The sequence below is a fragment of the Episyrphus balteatus genome, chromosome 2, assembly GCF_945859705.1.
Source record: "Episyrphus balteatus chromosome 2, idEpiBalt1.1, whole genome shotgun sequence".
Lineage (NCBI taxonomy): Eukaryota > Metazoa > Arthropoda > Insecta > Diptera > Syrphidae > Episyrphus > Episyrphus balteatus.
The window spans coordinates 129766084-129772755 of NC_079135.1; the positions used below are offsets into that span (position 1 = coordinate 129766084).

The 6672-nt window shown below is 31.5% G+C and overlaps 1 long non-coding RNA gene across 1 annotated transcript; it reads left to right on the forward strand.

Annotated features, from left to right (window-relative positions):
• Positions 1 to 1930: 1930 nt before the first annotated feature.
• LOC129912007 (uncharacterized) lies at positions 1931 to 2739 on the forward strand. The gene is made up of 3 exons (XR_008771732.1): positions 1931 to 2076; positions 2138 to 2373; positions 2459 to 2739. It is a non-coding gene; the product is annotated as an uncharacterized LOC129912007 (long non-coding RNA).
• The last annotated feature ends 3933 nt before the right edge of the window (positions 2740 to 6672 follow it).

Consider the following 6672-nt stretch of genomic DNA (forward strand, 5'->3'; position numbering starts at 1 on the left):
TCAAAAAGATGATTTTACAGAATTCTGCAAAAAATTAAAAAAGGGTTTGGAAAATGTTAAAAAGCGCGCGCTTTTTAACATTTTCCAAACCCTTTTTTAATTTTTTGCAGAATTTTGAAAAGCAGAATTATGAAAAGCAGAATTTTGAAAAACAGAATTTTGAAAAACAGAATTTTGAAAAGCAGAATTTTGAAAGCAGAATTTTGTTAAGCAGAATTTTGAAAGCAGAATTTTGACAAAAGAATTTTGACCCCGGCAGAATTTTGACCCCAACCCTATAACGAAATATGAAGATATTTTAAACTTTTATATAACACCATAGCTTAAGATGTTTGGTTCTAGTTATTAATGGAATTATTTTAACACATAGATATTTTTATAAATAAAACAGATAATTTTTTGTGATCTTTTCTCTTGGTGTTTTTGATAGTAAATATATTTCTATTTTTTTAGTAAAATATTTCTTTTTTTATCATAAAAAAAAAATTCCGGTACAATCCGGTTTTTCGACTTTTTTCAAAATTCCGAGAAAATCGGTTTTGAAAGTTGGGGTACATTTTTTTTTTCGAAAAATCCCCGAATCTTTCAACGCTCCTGGAAGCTAAACCGCTTTAGAGCAATTTTTGTGAGTGATGCCAAATGATAGCTTGTGTCATGGGCCTACGCTTTGCACATTGTCAGATTTTTAAAAAATCGCCTTCCATGTTAAACCGCCACATCATGCCTATTTTTTCAGAATCGTGCCTATTTTTTTTTTACTTTTAAGTTCTCCCGGTTTGAGAACGCGTGGACCTACAGGGATGGGAATTGTACCCAAATGTAGGTTAAAGTCCCCGCTACCTTTTGGCATCAACAAATTTATTTTCATTTTCTTAAAAATTCCGCGATATAGGCGTTGGAACGCTTTGATCTAGAGACAGGGGAGTGGTGCCATATGAAAGCTTATATTCTCAGCTAGCCGATAGTGGTATAATCCGGTTTTTCGATTTTTTTCAAAATTCAGAGAAAATCGCGTTTGAAAGTTGGGGTAAAATTATTTTTCGAAAAATTCCCGAATCTTTGAACGATCCTGGAAGCTAAACCGCTTGAGAGCAATTTTTGGGAGTGATGCCAAATGATAGCTTGTGTCATGGGCCTACGCTTTGCACATTGTCAGATTTTTAAAAAATCGCCTTCCATGTTAAACCGCCACATCATGCCTATTTTTTCAGAATCGTGCCTATTTTTTTTTTTACTTTAAGTACTCCCGGTTTGAGAACGCGTGGACCTACAGGAATGAGAGTTGTACCCAAATATAGGTTAGAGTCCCCGCTACATTTTGGCATCAAAAAATTTTTTTTCATTTTTTTCAAAATTCCGAGATATAGGCGTTGGAAGTTGGGGCGCTCACTTTCAGCTCAGCTCACTTTCAGCTCAGCTCAAATGAGCTAAGCTATGGTACCTAGCTCAAATTTGAGCTGAGCTGTGAGCTGAGCTGAAATATGAGCTTTTTGCAACCCTGGCAACTTGCCACATGGAAATTACCACATGCAACTTGCCACATGTAACTTGCCACATGCAACTTGCCACATGCAACTTGCCACGTGCAACTTGCCACACGCAACTTGCCACATACAACTTGCCACATGCAACTTGCCACATGCAACTTGCCACACGCAACTTGCCACATGCAACTTGCCACACGCAACTTGCCACATACGACTTGCCACATGCAACTTGCCACATGAAACATGTAACTTGCAACGTGTTGTGTGTTTTATGTTTGCCGTACTGCGGCGTACTGCATTTTTAAATACTAAAGTACTGCCTACACTAAAGGTGAAACGACAGCCCTGCTACCCAGGGTGATCGCGTCATAATCCCTTTGACATTCTTGTCAAAAAGTAAATTTTCATACCCACCCTCCCATAAGAAGTATAACTTCAATAAACTCATTTCACATGCATTTAAGACAATGGTTTCGACTTGGAGAGCCTTTTGGTTGCAACCGAATCGGAAATAAACGAGTTATTTCCAGCTTCTCTCTTAGGCACAAGGGCAAAATTTAAGTTTCATTTGAATTTCTGGAGAAAGAATGTATGTACAATATATTTGAATGATAACTTGATTTAAAGTTTAATTTTTTTTTTTTAATTAGCCACCGAAAAATATTTCTGAGGCATGCAAGAACTGGATTGAGTCAAATTACTTAGAACCGAATTCCAGTTCAGTACATAGTAATATAAGTTCACCCTCATCTTCACATCGGTCCTTTGAAAATGATTCGATCTTTTTCGACAACAACACATTGAAAGAATTGTTAAGCCAGACAGAGAGGGGTCAGAGCATACTTAACTCTTATGATGAAGAAAAGCATCACTCGGACATACACTTGTAAGTTATCATTCATATAATTTCACTTGGAAATCTGAATAAATAATAGTAGTAAAATTTTTATTTCCAAAATACATACTTCCAGGTTGAAATCGACTATAATATCCTGAAACCAAACAATCAATCGCAACTTTTCAAACTCTGGCCTTCATTCATAAAATAAATCGTTCCCGTTATAAAAAAACAAGTGAAGGAGAAAGGTTCATGGGCTCTATTAAACGATCTCGAGAGTATTAGCGCAAGTAGGTGTATCCTTCTTTTTAAATACATATTAATTATTTTTAATTTTCAATATTTTATATTGCTTCCTGCTTCCTTGCCCATTTCAATTTTTTCTATCCTCATTTGTTAAGTTCCTTTTTTTAAGCTTTAACTCGTGTAAGCTGTTATCATAATTTAAAGAGTTAAAAATGTAAAACAAAAAACAAATGTCATGGCACTGTATAACGTATTTCGACAGTCCACCAATTCATATCCATTTCTTACCAAATAATCATAAAAGTTTTTAGACTGAAAAAAAATTAATCTACTTAATTGAATTAATTTGAATTAATCTTATACAAGTATCTTAAAGTGTTGAGACTAACAAAATAATATTTATTTAATTAAATGAATTAACATTTAAAAGTATTATTTAAGAAAATGTTATGGTTATATAATTATAATAAAAGAAATTTTAAAAATTGCAAATTTTGCTGTTTACATATTTAATAAGGTTTCTTTTTGAACAATTTGTGGATAAGTTCGGCATCTGGTAAGCTAAGTGAATATTAATAAAAGTTCAATAGTACACTACCATTAACTTAATGGTACAATACTGTTAAATCAGTACAGTACTATCCAATGAATAGTATTACAAATTAATGGTAAGATACTATAATATTAATAGTACAGTACTATTAAATTAATAGTATACTACCATTAAATTAATAGTAAGATACCATAATATTAAAAGTACATTACTTTAAATTGATAGTATACCACCATTAAATTAATAGTCTTATACCATTATATCAATAGTATCATACTCTTGTTTCAATATTATTAAACCATTAATGTGTGTGTTCGAAATTATTTAAACTTCGAATTTCGATTTCGAAATTTCTTTCTTATTTCGAAATCTTTTATAGGATATACCATTGAATTTATAGTATGAACCTATTATTTCACATCGCCGAAACATAATGGTATGAAAACCATTGAAACAATAGTACAAATCCTATTGACCAAATTTAATAGTAGAAAACTATTGGAACAATAGTTTTCCTATTGATTTTATGGGATTTTTTCTCTGAGTGTAGGTCCACAGTGAGATGCATTTTCCTAATCATGAATGATAACGATAATAAACTGTTTTAAACTTTGAGGACCTCAAAGATTTAGGTGATTTGTTAGTCGAATTTGACGAAGCAGTCCGACAGTTTAGTCGGTCTCTTAATCAGTTTGAAAATGTATGAAAGTGCGCACACTACAAAGATTGAGTATAGGCCGATCAAAAAGTTTGTTTGATCGAAAAAAAAAAGTTTGTTTTGCTACACAATTGCCTTCAAGCTGAAATATTTCCTACCTAACCGACTATTAAGTCATCTGCCTATCAGCAGACTAGGAGCCCAACCCGACTAAACTATCGGCAGATAGAAAGTCTGTAGTGTGCGGGGGCTCTTAATTTAAAAATTCGAATAGTTACGACTGAATTTTTATGATACTTAAAAAAAAAAATTCGAGTTAAATTTCGAACTCAGTAATAGTCCAGTGCATTTATAATTTGACCCAGCAGTTTGTACCACCCCCAAATTTTTTTTGCTCATTCGATAGATCATTGGCTGAATATTATTACCCTGATTTTTCGCACTCGCGATATTCACCTTTCGGCCGCCATCTTGGATTTAAGTTTTTGTTAAATATCTCGATTTATATTTATCCTACATAAAAGTTGTATATACAGAAAACGTAGGCAATCAAATTTCGCGTCTTTTATGATGAAAACACTTTTTCGATATTCTGAATATTAAAAAAATTACAAGCCATATAAGTAAAAAAAAAAAACCGAAAAAAATGACAATTTTAAAGTTTTGAGCACTTTTTATCAAAATTATAAAAAAACCTTCATATAAAAGATTATTCACCTTGAAATTCTCTACAACTCTGCTGTACAACTTTTTTTGTGACGCTATAAATACAAAAGTTATTAATACTTTTTTTTGTTAAAAAATACCCTTTTTTGTTTGTGAGTTTTTATCTTTACTTTTTTCTTTATTTTTTGTACAAAATCTTGAATTTTAAATGATTAGTAAGTATTTTATAGCTTTATGTTACAAGAGAAAATTCAGGACATGCATTTTTTTTATATTTAAGCCTCTTCATTTCGTAAAAAAGCGGTATTTTTTAACATAAAGTATTAATAACTTTATTAATTACAGCGATACAAAAAAAAGTTGCATAGCAGAGTTGTAGAGAATTTTAAGGTGAATAATCGTTTCTCGAAAGGTTTTTTCATAATTTTGATAAAAAGTGCTCAAAACTTTAAAATTGTCATTTTTTTCTTTTTTTTTTAATTTTTTGGCTTGTAACTTTTTTAATATTCAGAATATCGAAAAAGTGTTCTTAACATAAAAAACTCGAAATTTAATTGCGTACTTTTTTAATACATACAACTTTAATGTAGGATAAATAGAAATCGAGATATTCAACAAAAACTAAAATCCAAGATGGCGGCCGAAAGGTGAATTTCGCGAGTGCGATAAATCAGGGTAATGATATTCAGCCAATGCTCTATCGAATGAGCAAAAAAAATTTGGGGGTGGTACAAACTGCTGGGTCGCCCATATATGAAACATCATAAATGCACTGGACTATAATAAATCACAGACTATTCCAAATAAATTTTGAACAATGCGGTAAGTTCACTAACGAATCCGGTTAACAAAGGCAAAATTTATAAAAAAAAAAAATCATGACAACATGGTGACAAATCCCTCTTTACTTTGGCGGACATTTTGTAGCGCCAAATTTTATTTTGTAGCTCCCACTAGTCATTTTGTATTCAAATTTTAAGTTAACAAAGTGAACTTTTTGTTTGTTCAGGCCAGTGGAGACATTTTCAAAGAATGACTATTTTATTTTTTTTTTCTACAGTAATTCTGGCTTTTGAAATCAAAATTTTTGATGCAAACCCCAATTTTTTAGCTCTGATTAAAGGTTTTGTTTAAAAAAGTTAGCTCAAAAGTAAGCTTTAAAAATTTTAAATAACCTAGATTCAGATAAAACCCTAAAACCTCGATTTTGTAACTTGATCAGTTTTCATGTTTTAAAGGCTATAAAACTGACAGATCGGGGTAAAAATTGAGAAGATAGGGTTCATGGTTGAGTAAACGGTATAACTTCCTTTGTTGAAACAAAAGAGCTGAGTAGCGAACTTTATATCTTTTTAAATTTGTTCAAAAAATCTTATTATTTTTTATTTTCCAGTATAAATATCTATAAAATGTCAAACATGGTCAAACATTAATATTTCACAAAACTTAAATTTTAAAAATGAGTTTTAAAGCCCATTCAGTGTCGATTATATTTAAAGTCACCATTAAAAATATATATGAAATCTGTCAAATCGCACACGAATTTTAAAATTTACCATTTTAAATTGTAAATTCAATTTAAAATTTGTGCACTAAACTTGTATAAAGGTTTTAAGGACATACAGGAAAAAGAAGATTGATATCACTTTCTGTGTAGGGTAGAAGGGGGAGCATTTGCCAGTGGGGTACCTTTGCCAGTCCAGGTTTTTTTCCAAACCAACAGAATATTAAATACAGAAAAATCATTTTGTGTTGCACATTTATGATTGAAAACTTTGCACAAAGTTTGACAGCTTTTGGCTGGACACGAAATAAATTAGACGCTTGTGTTAGTTTTTTAATGTTGAGAACCAAAATATGAAGGTACATAACCGTCGTAAATTGTAAGTATTTGTCGTGTTAAATTACTTTTTGATACAAATATCTTTTCAAAATTATGTGTACTATGCTGTGTAGAAGCGATTTTTTTACTGTTTAACTTATAAAAAAGTTATAAGTACATTTTTGAAAGATTAGCTTGTGGGGTGCATTTGCCATTCGTTTTTGGGTAGGTTTTGCTCTGGCAAATGCACCCCATGGGGTACATTTGCCAGAAGCAAGCTTCCTCAAAAGAGGATGGCAGAATCCTTTAAAATCAGTCCCTTCTTCGTATTTTCAGCTAAAAAGTAGTTTTGTTTATGAATATTGGTTTTATTTGTATTAACTTTGATATTTAGGTAACTGG